Source organism: Diadema antillarum, unplaced genomic scaffold, assembly GCF_040938485.1.
Source record: "Diadema antillarum isolate AM-2024a unplaced genomic scaffold, OU_Dant_1.0 seq00000992_RagTag, whole genome shotgun sequence".
Classification (NCBI taxonomy): Eukaryota; Metazoa; Echinodermata; class Echinoidea; order Diadematoida; family Diadematidae; genus Diadema; species Diadema antillarum.
The window spans coordinates 121871-135015 of NW_027271830.1; positions in this window are offsets into that span (position 1 = coordinate 121871).

Here is a 13145-nt window from a genome sequence, read left to right on the forward strand (position 1 = left end):
CCCAGGGGGTGGGGTTCAGAGCAAGAGTAAACGCACCCAGGGGGTGGGGTTCAGAGCAAGAGTAAACGCACCCAGGGGGTGGGGTTCAGAGCAAGAGTAAACGCACCCAGGGGGTGGGGTTCAGAGCAAGAGTAAACGCACCCAGGGGGTGGGGTTCAGAGCAAGAGTAAACGCACCCAGGGGGTGGGGTTCAGAGCAAGAGTAAACGCACCCAGGGGGTGGGGTTCAGAGCAAGAGTAAACGCGAATTGATACCACAATCGTATTTTTAAAAAGCCAATAACAATAACAACTGAAACTAAAGCCCCGATTGATAACAGAAAATGTGATGGAAGGATAAGAAACAGAAGGAATAGATGAGACAAGTTGAGATTAGAAGGAAAAGAAGAGATGAAGAGGAGAGCGGATATCGAACCGAAGGATTTAACATTTCAAACATAACATTGTTATATTTTATTCCTAAATTGTTTCTTAAATTAAATGATAGACTGTCGATGTGTCAAATAAGTTGCATATAAATTTGTTTAGCTTTACCTGTTGTTGTGAACAAACATTGATGGAAATATAGGTTTTCCCGGCCAATTTCGCACTTTTGTCAGTCCATTTGATAGAAGGTTCATTCAATTTAGCGAAAATCCTCGTCACTGCACATTCTGTCATTCAAAATTGCAAGTTGTTCGTTCAATTTAGCATTTCGATCAATGAAATTTGCACATGTTCCTTTCGAATTCGTAATTCGAATTGGCATTCAAATTGGCACGTGCTCTTCAGTCATTCAAATTCGCCAGCACTGACCGAAAAGGATATTTCAGTCATTCAGTTTCGCGTATGGGCGGTCAAATTCCAAACATGTTCATTCAAATTAACGTTATTTTATTTCTTTTTTGAAAAGGTGAGAACATTTAAAAGCGTATTTCTATATGACTTTTTGTTTCATCCACCCATGTTAAGCAATAAAAGTATCATATTTTTGACCCCATATAACGCTAGTTTGTTGTTCTGTAACGTCCCTTTTCTTTCATACATGTCATTTTAGGCCTACATGTACCAATACTACAGATTGACTTCATCTTCTTACAGTCATGACAGCACAATTTAGATACAGACGTATTTGTCAAGAAAACAGAAAAAATTATAGGAACATTTTTTTGATGATCATAACCTTGACTTCCTAGAACTGGCCGACACACTCTGAATAAAGCGCTCAACGGCCAGATAAGTTGTGGCCACATGCACTATCTTCGGACTGGAAGACTCAATAAGCACATTGAAGAAAAAAAAAATGTTGCCAAAAATCTCTAAAGTGAATACGAAAATATGAAATGTTATGACGCTTGTAAAACAATAACTATGTTGAAAAAAGAAAGAAAGAAAGAACCAAAGCATAAACATGCGTGCTAAACTGAATGCAAAAGATGTTAAATTGGATGCCCAAAACTGAATTCGAATGAACGAGTGCAGCATGTCCGTGATCACGTGACTATATCATTCTAAATTGAATGGACGAATGACGAAATGGTGCTTGTTTTACGAATTTCAATTGAAAAAGTGTTAATTAGAATGAGGCTAAAAGTAATTTTAATGCTCCAAAAAGGAATTTGAATGAAGAGATCATAAAATTGAAATACCGACCATGTCATCTACGCTAAATTTTGCTAAACTGGACTGACAAAAGTGCGAAATTGGCCGGGAAAACCTATACTAACATACAAAGGCAACTAGTAATATAGCTAATGTGATTTTGATTGTTTCGGTACAGTAAATGTCAGTAATTTGTGGGAAACATATTTTACGACCAACTGCGCTCAGGAGTTTGCATTTCAGAACCTGTTAATCAATTGACACCTTCCTTTCACGTGTTTGCAATGCTGTGATAAGTGGAAAGTTAAAATTTTACTTCACTCAACAACCCATATTCTGGGTATCGGAGTCCATATTTCACGTTATCAACTCAGTAATGCAAACAGAGTTGCAAGTAACTTTGAAAATATACAAAATAACTATAATAAAGTAAATGAGCGTGAAATATGATTGATGAAAAGAACAAAGAAAATGTACAGAAATATAATAAATACAGATCTATTGATACACGATACCCCTTCATCAATGTTTATGTTGGTTGAGATCTGGCAAACGACGGCAGTCTGCAAAATGCAAGACAAACCGATATCTGAATTCTTTCATTCCATTTGCAATAAGACTTTTCAATGGTACCCGTTAACTCATTAGTAGCTGAACTACCCGAGGTCGCTCGTGAGGTTGCCCCCTTTAATAGGCTACCTGAGGCCTGTCCGCCCGTTATCTGATAATTTTGTGTTTAAGTGTTTCCACTGTTTTCACGTGGAATACTATACTGTCATTGAGTAATTTGAGGGAGGTTAGGGGTAAGCATGGAGTGTGTCGGAATTGTTTCTGTGATGAGCGGGTCTTTTGGTGGGGTCTTGGGCTTTCAAATGGACGAATTGTGATAGATAGGGGACAAATTAGCGTTGATTTATGGTTTGGAAAGTTGTCGGGTTGGAGCGGTATTGTAAAACAGTGAAACCGCACTAAAGATCCCATGTTTGCTTGTTTTTAATCACCATCATTATCATCTCAACGACAACATTATCGCCACCTTCACTATCAGCTTCACCATCATAATCATTGTCATTTTTACAGTCATTGCCACAGACAGGTCATTATCATCATCACCTGGGATCACCATCTTAGGATTACAGTTTTTGGATTTATGATGTAATAGCTGATGATGTTTGATATACACTGTTGGTCATAAAGGTGGAATATTTTTTCTCAAACTTTAACGGCATGTCTATTTCAATGTGCTTGGAAAATGATATGTTTGATGTATATTAATCATTAATACTTAACTTTGTTATCTTGCCGCTTACCCACTTTCACAGTGATTTTTAACAAGTATAATTATGTCTAAATCATAAACTATATGGGCATGAAACAACATTGATAATATTACAAAAGAAACTTTATCAAGAGAATATTTGTTTTAAACGTCATTCAATTTTCCAGAACACTTGTTTTGTGATTCCATTGACAAGTTCACATCAAATTGAGTCATTATTCTTAAGATTTCACATTGGGGTGGGCATTCTGGGTATGTCCACCCCGGGTTTATCCGCCCCTCGCACGAATCAGTGCGCGTAGGCGTTGTGGCATGCTGTCCACCAGGTTGTTGATGACGTCGACAGGTATGGCTTCCCACTGTTCTCTCAACGCAGCTGCCAACTCCTGCGGATTTTGAGAAATGACCTCTCTGCCGTTGATGGCTCGGCCTAGGGCATCCCATTCATGTTCTATGGGGTTCATATCTGGCGGACAAGCTGGCCATGGCAACTGCTCAATCCCCTCTACCTGTAGGAATTCTCTAACTACAGCTGTCCTGTACTGTCTAGCGTTATAATCCTGCAGTCGAAAATTGAATCCATACTCATATCTTTCATATGGAAGGCAGTGGAACTCCAATATCTCCCTGCAGACAGCGGCGTTCACCAGATAAGTAAACGCCACTAGTGGTGCCACCCGGCACCACTAGTGGCGTTTTTCCTCCGTAATGGATTCCGGCCCAGACCATCGCTGTGCCTCCTCCATCTTTGGTTGTCTCGTAGACACTGTCATCTCGAAGGCTTTCCCCAGCTAACCGACGAACTCGCTGTCTCCCATCTCCACCGGCAAGGATGAACTGGCTCTCGTCCATGAAGATAACGCGTTGCCAATGTCCCAGTGGAAGCGCCCTGTGCTGCCTGGCCCAAAGGAGACGAGCTACCCCGTGGCGAACCGTCAGGCGTGGATATCTAACCAATCATTGTGCTCGGGAGCCATGTTGTATCAATCTGAGATTGACTGTTGATCTTGAGACGTTGATACCATGATGTATCCTCCACAAGCGTTGAAGACGACTCGCGGGTAACTTCCGGTTTCTGCGGCTAAGATTCAACAGGTGGCGATCAGCTCTACTTGTTATCAGTCTGGGACGTCCTGGTGAATTCCATGGCAGTACATTTCCTCTCTCACGATGACGCTTAAGGATTTTAGAGACTGTACCCTGTGAAATCCCTAGGATTTATCCTATACGAGACTGCTTGTAGCCCTCATGCCTAAGCGCTATCACTCTCTCGCGCATTGCCGTCAGCATTGGACAACTCACAGTCTGGGGGGATTCTGTACCGATTTTTAATGCACACAGTACGGGGAACTTGGAAAAACTAAACCTTCTCTACGCGGTGCAAAATCAGCAAAAAAAAAAAGCAATATTTCAACCGCACAGGGCTTTATAGTCTGCAAAAGGTAACTTCGTTACGTAATAACACATTCCTCATGTTCAAATATCACCTGAATAATGGGGTGACATTACGTAATCAATAACATACCAGATTGTCTACAGACAGCCTTTTCAATGCGAACAAAACGGTCGACTTTTATTCAAAACAAAATTATTCCACCTTTTTGACCAACAGTGTGGATTACGTTATTCATGAGCTGTTATACCTCCGCTTCCTTTTTCATTCTTATTTTTCTTTCTTTTCTCTACCGTTCATCCTCCCGTTATAATTTTTTTTTTCTGGCAAATTCACGTACAATTACAACATATTTGTTTCCTTGTATATCTCAGTATTGTGAAGTGATTATGTGCAATACAATGGTGGAATAGAAAGAAATGTATGTGATGATACAATCACTGATATTGTTTTCGTATGTGTTAATTTGCTTGTTGTGTTGTATTTTAGGGTGAGTTGGTTTGAGTTGTTTCAGTTTATCGCGGGCTAACATGGGGGGGGGGGGGGTTGAAACTGGGAACGTAGCAACGGGGAAGGTTTCTGGAGTTTTTAACATTATGCCAATTGAGTCGGTTTTATGCCGCGTTTTTATACGATTGTTCTTTTCAGTTTGACTTTGCATGCATGTTCAGTTATTTATTATTTATCATGTACTATTTCGTGTTCTCTCTCTCTCTATCTCTCCTCCTCTTTCTCTCTCTCTCTCTCTCTCTCTCTCTCTATAGGCCCTATATAGTATTCGTTATGCTTCGTATTTATATATGTTAAAATCAAGCACTGAATTTCCTGTAATGTTTTTTTTTAATTATCATTGAACGATTAAAGTGAATTGAATTGAAGTGAAGTGAATTGATTATATCTTCCAGAAACAGTTAGGATTTGTGATTAGCACAACGGAATTTGTATGAAAATTTCCTTGCGAAACATTTAAGTACTTCAGGTATTTCTCTTAAAATGAAGCTCCTGTTTGAAAATTCTATAGTGCAAACATTGGGGATTAAAATTTCTTCTACATCAATGCGCCACTCTTCCTTTATAAATGTAATTTAATCTGCCGCTTCGGCTAGTGGCTAGAGTGAGATGCTTGATTGTTCCAACTTTCCGTGAGGCCTAGGTTATCAATAGTCTATATTTGTTTCATATATTGGGGTGTATATTTTCTGATATTTGTAATCGAATTAGGTCGTTTTTACATAGGGTAACGTAGTGTCTTTGAGTTTGCACTAATTAAGATTTCGGGGTGTCATTTTCCGATATTTGTAATCGATTTAGGTCAGTTTCACATAGGATAACGTTGGGTCTTGGAGTTTGCATTAATTGCGCTAGTATTTCGGGGTGTCATTTTCCGAAATTTAGAATCGATTTATGTGGTTTTCTCATAGGATAGCGCTGTGCCTTGCAGGTTGCGTTGAGTTTGCATTAATTAGTATTTCGGGTGTCCTTTTCCGATATTTGTAATCGATATTACTTGGTTTTCACATAGGAGAGACCCTATGATAGCGTTGTGTCTTGGAGCAGGGAGCTATGGGTGAGACCTTCCTGCTTGGAATTTGCGTTGAGTTTGCATTAACTAGTAGTTCTGCCATCAATGATCGATCATTACAGTCCGTATTTCTGCGCTTCATTCTGTTCTACATTTTCTGAATTTTGAAAGCAAACTAAAATCTAAACGACATCTGTTTGGTCAAAAAATATATGAATTTGATGATTTTTCAATAATTTTTTTTTTCAATTTATTGTTGATAGGAGAGGTGAGATGTTTGATATATGAGGCGTAACTATACGGGGGGGGGGGCATGGGGGGGGGGGAACAAAAACCAAACCAAACCAAACAAAAAACAAAATGGTAATTCAAGGGTTGGTAAACTGCTTTTGAAATCGACATGAAAGGGTGATCAAGAAATAAGATATTTTTCTAAGATTTCTTTTAACCATAAATAAAGAGGTATAAAGTGTGAAACATTGTTCAAAAAGCCCGGAGCCTACAAAAGATTGTGATTCAGCGTGATTCCTGGTTGGCATTCTGAATATAAGCAGGATATGCGCAGTGTACTCAGAACATCCGAACGGCAAAAAGAGTAGGTAGGTAGGTAGGTAGGTATTTCCGTTTAAAACATATACAAAATAATATATACAGTTTAAAACGGCTGGAAAGCCCATATTCAGCGGTGCCGCCATGGCACCACTGGTCTTCCATGGGTTCCAGTTACATAGTAATCAAACAAGGCTTTACAATATGCAAAAAGGCAGAATGATACATAGAGATAAAATTGGAAAGAGATTGAGAGAAAAAAAATACAGGGCTTGAGGTAACAACATACATAACATTACAATAAGTCATAGTCAAACATTACATAACAGAACAGAACAAAGTAACCCGGTTATCCTATCACAGCAAACAAATACCGTACATTGCAACTGGGATTCATAAATTTGTATATATCCGTTTAAAAAAACATCTAAATTTAAGGCTGATCGAGCAGCTGGTGGTAGGTTATTATACATAAATGTCGCTCGATACATAAATGATCTTTTAAGAAATTCAGTATAAGGATTGGGTAATTTAAGTTTGTTTCCGAAACGCAAAGAATAAGGATGAGAGAGATAATCAAAAGATTCAGACAGATATTCTGGGGTCATCATTCTGGAGTCGCTGCAATGTTGCGCAATGTGATGTAGAATGTACACCTTTGCGCCCGGTGAACCCCCCCCCCCCCCCTTATAATATCTAAAGCAAAAATATATAGCTACAAACGACAGCTCTAAGACTGTAAAAATAAAATGTCAAAATTTTCAAGCTCGCTCGCTTCGCTCGCTAGCATTTAATCGTTATGCCATTCTCTTGATGTTGCTGCCAGTAATTGCCAGCATTTGCGCCCCCCTTAATTTCCAAAGCGAAAAAATAAAGCTACAAACGGCAGTTTTTGGGCTGTAATGTCAAAATTTTCAAGCTCGCTCGCTCGAATTTAATCATCATGCCATTCTCCTGATGTTACTGCTAGTAATTGCCAGCAGTTGTGCCCGGTGCCTCCCCCTTAATTTCCAAAGTGGAAAAATATAGCTTCAAACGGCAGTTTTGGGACTGTAAAAATATATGTCAAAATTTTCAAGCTCGCATTTAATTGTTATGCCAGTCTCCTGATGTTACTGCCAGTAATTGCCAGCAGTTGCGCCCGGTGCGCCTCCACCCATAATTTCCAAAGAGAAAAAATATAGCTACAAACGGCAGTTTTGGGGCTGTAAAATGTCAAAATTTTCAAGCTCGCTCGCTTCGCTCGCTCGCATTACATTTTCCTGATGTTACTGCCAGTAATTGCCAGCAGTCGCGCCCGGTACGCCTCCCCCCTTAATTTCCAAAGCGGAAAAATATAGCTACAAACGGCGATTTGGGGACTGTAAAATGTCAAAATTTTCAAGCTCGCTCGCTTCGCTCGCTCGCATTTAATCGTTATGCCATTCTCCTGATGTTGCTGCCAGTAATTTGTCGTTTCACACCGTCATTCCATAATTCATGTAAGGAAAACTTACAATGTTACTCAATGACTACGCTGTGGAATGTGTCACATTCCGTTATGTATTGTAGTCCCCATAAAGTTTGCAGACTGACAGCGCACGCACACACGCGCACACACACATACACACGCACGCACGCACAAGCATACACACCTTCAAAATTACTTTTCCACGAGGTGCCCCCCCCCCCCCCCCCCCAACTCCATGTCTTGACCCACGGTACGCCACTGGTGACGTTAGTCATTCTTCGATAGGATGGATTTACTTGATCGATATCTGTTTCGAGAGGGCTAGAGTGGTCTGGGAAGAGCCAGGTCCAGGTACTTGGTACTTGGTACTTGGTACTTGGTACTTGGTTCTTGGTACTTGGTACTTGGTACTTGGTAGTGATCCTCCTAAAGACCCCAAGCGGAGTTTAAACTGGAGGTGGCGGCAGACGGTGGACTCAGTTTGGGAGAATATAGTTTGAAACCACGGTCTTCAAGTAGCTGAATTAACTTGAGAGATTACACATTGAGGAAGGCTATTCCATGTCCTTGTGGTTCGAGGGAAGAAAGAATTCCTGTACATATCTGTGTTGCTAGTTGGTACCTCGAACTGATTTGAATGCCCCCGCCTACTTCTATCTGGTTTAGGGCAAATGGTCTGTGTGATGTATACGTCGATGTCCTTATGGAGCATCTTATGAAAACAGGATAAGCGGTGTATTTCCCGCCTGTGTCGGAGTGAGTTCCAGTTTAGTGAACTAAGCAGCTGGGTGACACTAATTGCTTCTTGGTCGTATGTGTTTGTAACAAAACGAGCAGCCCGTCTTTAATTGGACTTGTTCGATGGAGGAAATACTCTTGTTTGTGTATGGGTCCCAAGCAGCGGTAGCATAATCAAGATGAGGACGAACAAGGGTTAAATATAATTTTCCTTCACAGATGTTGAACAGTTGGAAAATTTTCGTCTGAGGAAGTTCAAGACAACCGATGCTTTCGTTGTTGCTTGATGGGTCTGGCTGTTCCAGCGCAATTTAAGTCGTTTTGAATGTTAATACCAAGGTACTTAACTTGTTTAGACTCTTCGAGGGTGATGCCAAGAATGTTGTATGATGTACTGCCTGGAGCTCTTTTCCTGGTGACACGCATTGATTCACATTTAGAAGGATTAAATTTCATACCCCACCGGTGTAACCATTGTACCAATGTATTAATGTCATCTTGGAGGGCACTTTCGTCGTCGCTTGATTTTATTTGGCGATACAACAAACAGTCATCAGCAAATAACCTCGTGGTGCTTTTGACATTGTCATGGATATCATTGACGAAAAGAAGGAAGAGTGTGGTCCGAGAACCGTCCTTTGCGGAGTACCACTTAGAACAGGGTGCAAATCGAAACACTTCCCATTGATGCACACACACTGAAGACGCTTGGTCAGGAAGGCCGATATCCATTGCTTTACGCCGTGACGAATGCCGTAGAATTCCAGCTTGTGAAGTAGTCTTTGGTGAGGAATACTATCAAAAGCTTTGGAGAAATCCAAGGCGACCAGATCTGTTACTGCATTAGTGTCGAGACTCTTAGCCAGATCATTAACTGTCAGAATGAGTTGAGATTCACACGACCGATGTTTCCGGAAGGCATGTTGATTTTCCGCGAGGATGTTATTCTTATACTGAGATGCTTCATTTTTTTTTGAAGAATATTTTATTCTTCATCAATGGAAATCACAATGTACGAACAAATTTATACAAAACTCTGTGCACCAGTTTCATAATCATTTTCATCAGTGGAAACGAAATTTATACCGAAACTTAACATCAATTAATACATTTTGATACACTCTAATACATTTTTTTTTCACAATCCATATACACATCTCTTTTTTAAACTATTTTTACACTACTAATCCCTCATTCTCTTCCTAATTTTATACCTTCATTATATTACAAATTTTATTAAATAAATCACTAACAGCAAAATACTTTCTTTTCAACTTTCATTCAATCCAACTTTAATATATCAATATCCATTGATTGACGTTTATTCTTAAAAAAAAAAAACCGCACACACAAACAAACGAACACAAACCACCCCGACCACCCTTACCCCCATCCATTCTCCCTCTTACTACCCTACCCCATTCCCCCTTCCCCTTCCAAATCCCCCCTCACAACAAAATCTCAAAAACAACTAAAACACATCTATCCTGACATACATTATAAAACATATTTCAATACGAGTGCGTGGAAAAGGCATTTCCTGGTGGATGTGCAGTAGGCCCTACTCTATTAAACAAAAGCAAAACAAATTCTCAATTCTTTTTCCAGTTTTCCCACTTTTGCAAATGTAATGACAACGTATTACTTTCCTTCTTCTAACTTATCCTGCTCAACGAAACTTTTAATGAAATATTCCGTTGGGGGTGTCCTATTTTTCCTTCCTGAAATTAAAACATGGTTAACTAACTGAGCTTTTCCTGTATCTGGTAACTCTATACCGAAAAAAAAAAATCTCTTCCCAACTCAACTGTTGCAAATTAACAAAATCAAAAAAAAAAAAAAACTACTACATTTTTCCCAAACATTCCTAGCGAATTCGCATGTATAAAATAAATGTTTATACGTCTCTTCCTCTTGGATATGACAAAAGGAACATAAATTATCATTTACGAACTTGAACTGAAATAAATGATGATTTGTGTACACTACTCCATGCAATAATCTAAACTGAAAATCCCTCAAAACAGAACTCAAAGTGCTACTTCTTATCCTACTGGAAATACATTTTATATCTTTATTAGAAAAATCACAAAAATATAAATTTCGCATTTTATCTTTCACCAACGAATCATCACTTATTTTCTTCACCAATTCAATGTAAATATCTTTGGAGGTAATCTTTTCTAAAGGAATTTTCTTCCCGTTTCTTATAAAAATCATTTCATCAACACTTATATCATTCCCTACCTCTGTGTTCTCTGCATTCCTTTTCCAACCAATTAGAAGCGCTTCATAAATCTTCTGAATACTCAAAATATCTAAATAATTAAGTCCTTTATCATAGAAATATTCCACAGGAAATAATTTCCCATTTTTATCCATTATATGTTCCAATCTAAAACATTTTTTCAAAAACAAATTTTTATTAAAACTACATTTTCCTTCAATACGAATCATTTTATAATTAAAAAATACCTCCTTCCTTATTTGACTATAATTACCCCTAAATTCCCTTGTTTTCACCCATGTTTTCAACAGATCCCTGTGAAATTCCGGTATAAACAAATTCAAAAGATAAATAAAATAATTACAGCAAAATATAAATTTACCTCCAATATGTTTAGTAGCAAACTGAAAATACTGTTTCCATTTCATTTCTTGTTTACCATTAAATAACCTTTTAACCCACATTATTCTTTGATCATTTATCAATGATGGAAAATGCATAAACTTAACTCCCCCTTGTTCATAATCTAATACCAACACAGTTTTTTTTTAAAATTTTTGGTTTCCCTTGCCAAATAATTCCCAAACAGCCAATTCCAATTCATTATATACCCATTCTGGCAGTGGGATAAGAGACCCCACATAATATATCAATTCAAATTACTATCGATTATGTGCTCCAGGATTTTGCAACAGGTGCTCGTCAAAGAAATGGGGCGATAATTTGCTGGATCAGTGGTTGAACCTTTCTTAAACAGGGGAGTGATGTTAGCTCTCCTCCAGTCAAGAGGAAGGTCGCCTGTGTCCATACGCAGCGATTGTTGAAAGATGAACTGGAGGATTGGGGATAACTCTTCAGCTGCGATCTTGAGAACTTGGTTCTGGATCAGATCGGGTCCTATAATATAGCTTTTGTTGTGTTGATATTGAGTAATAACTTCTTAACACCTTCTTAATCAACTCTGATGGGGGGGGGGGGGGGGGGCATGTCAGGATATGGACTATCTGGTAGGATCCGGTAGTTGGGAATCAGTATCTCCATTCCACGGCAAAAACATTCTGGAAATGCTTTGCAAATACTTCTGCTTTCTCCATATCCCCCGTCACAAGATCATTGTTTATCCTCAACATCTGAACACCTACATTATCTATCCGTTTAGACTTTATATATCTCCAAAAAGCCTTGGGATTTTCTTCCTCTAAAATATGAGCAACATAACTGCCTGTGGGCGCGTCTGATAGAACGATCGACAAATTTCCGAACCTTGATGAATTTATTCTAATCAGTCTTTAAACCGCTTTTCTTAGCTCTGATATAACACTTTTCTTTTTTACTACAGAGATGTTTGAGTTTGCTTGAAAACCATGGGGGCGAACACGACCCTTAAAAAGCTTATGCGGTACATGTACATACTTAGTGACAATATTATTCAAAGAATCCCTTAACCACGTCCAATTCTCTTCAACAGATCTCATATCAGGTTTAGAATCAAAGAAATCATCTTGAAGTTTTCCAACCAGTTCCTTGAGGTGCTCACAATTTGCTTTCTTCCACAGGGGAATTTTACGGGGAACTTTACCAGGTACATTAATCTTTACACAAAAATTTGCATGAAAAGCAAAATGATCACTAATCCCAGCGCGATGTGATACATCTGAGATTAAATCCGGGTGAGTAGTTAATAATAAATCTAGTGTATTCTCTGTGCCGGAGGTTTCATCACGTCTGGTAGGAAAATCAACTTTTGAGTAAGATGACTATATATATTTGAGATAAAGCTTACTAAAGCTTCCTGAAGAGGACCCTTTGGTTCACTATGTATATACCGTTAGACCAATTTATACTCGGAACGTTGAAATTACCTCTGAGGATGATGTGTGGAGATCGTGAAGAAGCATTGATTCTAGAGATACATGTTTCTAGGTCCCCGAGGGGAGACAGTTTTGAATCAGGTGGTCGATAACTGCCTATTAATAATACCTGATCTTGGAGATTGGCTTGACACCAAATCTGTTCAGAATTAGAGTCTAAATCAGTCCTCTCAAAACTAGGGATGGCCTTTTTATCCCGATGAAGACACCCCAACCACGCGGGAATTCCTGTGGTGGGGGTGTCTTCAACCCCTCCACTACTAGATCTGGAGGTAGGATGGGAAAATCTCTACTGATTTGATGGATGGGTCAAGCCAGGATTCAGCCCCAATATGAATATCTGGTTTTTCTACTTAGAACTATAAAACCGTTCATTACAGCAGCTTTTCCAAACAACTAACTACGACAGTTAATGAAACTGCAATCTTAATCTCTGTTCTTTATCTCTTTGTTGCTGTTCTTAAAATGTCCACGCTGTAATTCACCCTAATTTTCACCACTAGCGGTTTGTATTAGTTTGCATTAATTAGTAATTT